General features: G+C 31.8%; 1 pseudogene; it reads left to right on the top strand.

The window, feature by feature from the left end:
• Positions 1-301: 301 nt before the first annotated feature.
• LOC136974946 (DNA topoisomerase 2-alpha pseudogene) lies at positions 302-748 on the top strand (annotated as a pseudogene).
• Positions 749-1,515: the final 767 nt, after the last annotated feature.

Genomic DNA, 1,515 nt, shown 5'->3' on the forward strand with positions numbered 1-1,515 from the left:
GTAACAACTTGCTCCATCCTGTTAACAACTAGCCCCGAACCGGGGTAAGTTGTTACTTTCCGACTTTAGGTATTATATTATTAATTATAAAAAAACTTATAGAAAATCAACCCCAAAAACTGTATTTATAGCAAAGTTAGATATATTACTAAATTTTAATCTTTTAATACTTACGCTAGAATTATGTTTCCTTAACAAAATATAAGGTTGATTAAAAAACGGAACTTGTAGTCCCGCTCTCCCCTACTACAAAGGTTTGGGCACAAGCACTTCTAAAGAAGCAAAAGAATATTTTGCAGATATGAATCGACGCAGGGTAAAGTTCAAGTACGAAGGAACCCAAGACGTTAATGCCATTCAACTTGCATTCAGTAAGAAAATGGTAGATCAAAGAAAACAATGGCTAACAAATGGCATGGAAGAGAGGAAGCACAGAAGAGAGCTTGGATTGCCCGAGTTATACCTTTACGGAAAGAACACAACAAACATTACATTCAACGATTTTGTGAACAAAGAACTGATTCTTCTCAGCAACATGGATAATGAACGTTCGATTCCTTCGCTTGTCGACGGTCTGAAACCGGAACAGCGAAAAGTGATGTATACTTGTTTCAAACGAAACGACAAACGAGAAATAAAAGTGGCACAGTTAGCTGATTCTGTAGCAGAACATTCTGCATATCATCATGGTGAATCTGCTCTGATGGAAACGATCATTAATTTAGCTCAGAATTTTGTGATGAAGTAACAACATTAATCTATTTAAAATTTATTTTGTATACTAGTACTTTCTATATATTAACAGAACTTATTATACTTGAAAATTATGGATGCAGATATTTAGTCTTACAGATCAAAAATAATGTTCTTTATTTAGTTCACCTGAACACATACACTTTAAACATGTGTTTCGGACTTGTTTAAGGCCTCCTCAGCAGGCCTTTAAACGACACTTTCTATAATTAACAATAATCAACAATAAAAACATGTTTCGGTACAATTATCACTAAAATTAGTTAAGAACACAAACATTTCCCGACAATAAATATTTAAAAATTCTTACAATTTCTGTATTTCCCATCTCTATATTTCCACTTAAATGTGTAAAATTGTATGGTTGCTGTGGATCGTAAGTTTAAGTGGAAATGTAGAGATCGGAAATACAGAAATTGTAAGAATTTTTAAATATTTATTGTCGGGAAATGTTTGTGTTCTTAACTAATTTTAGTGATAATTGTACCGAAACATGTTTTTATTGTTGATTATTGTTAATTATAGAAAGTGTCGTTTAAAGGCCTGCTGAGGAGGGACGAACAAGTCCGAAACACATGTTTAAAGTGTATGTGTTCAGGTGAACTAAATAAAGAATATTATTTTTGATCTGTAAGACTAAATATCTGCATCCATAATTTTCCAGTATAATAAGTCCTGTTAATATATAGAAAGTACTAGTATACAAAATAAATTTTAAATACAGTTAGAAAGGACAAAAAGGCATAATAATTAACAACATTA

Source organism: Centruroides vittatus, unplaced genomic scaffold (genome assembly GCF_030686945.1).
Source record: "Centruroides vittatus isolate TY-2023 unplaced genomic scaffold, ASM3068694v2 contig_359, whole genome shotgun sequence".
Lineage (NCBI taxonomy): Eukaryota > Metazoa > Arthropoda > Arachnida > Scorpiones > Buthidae > Centruroides > Centruroides vittatus.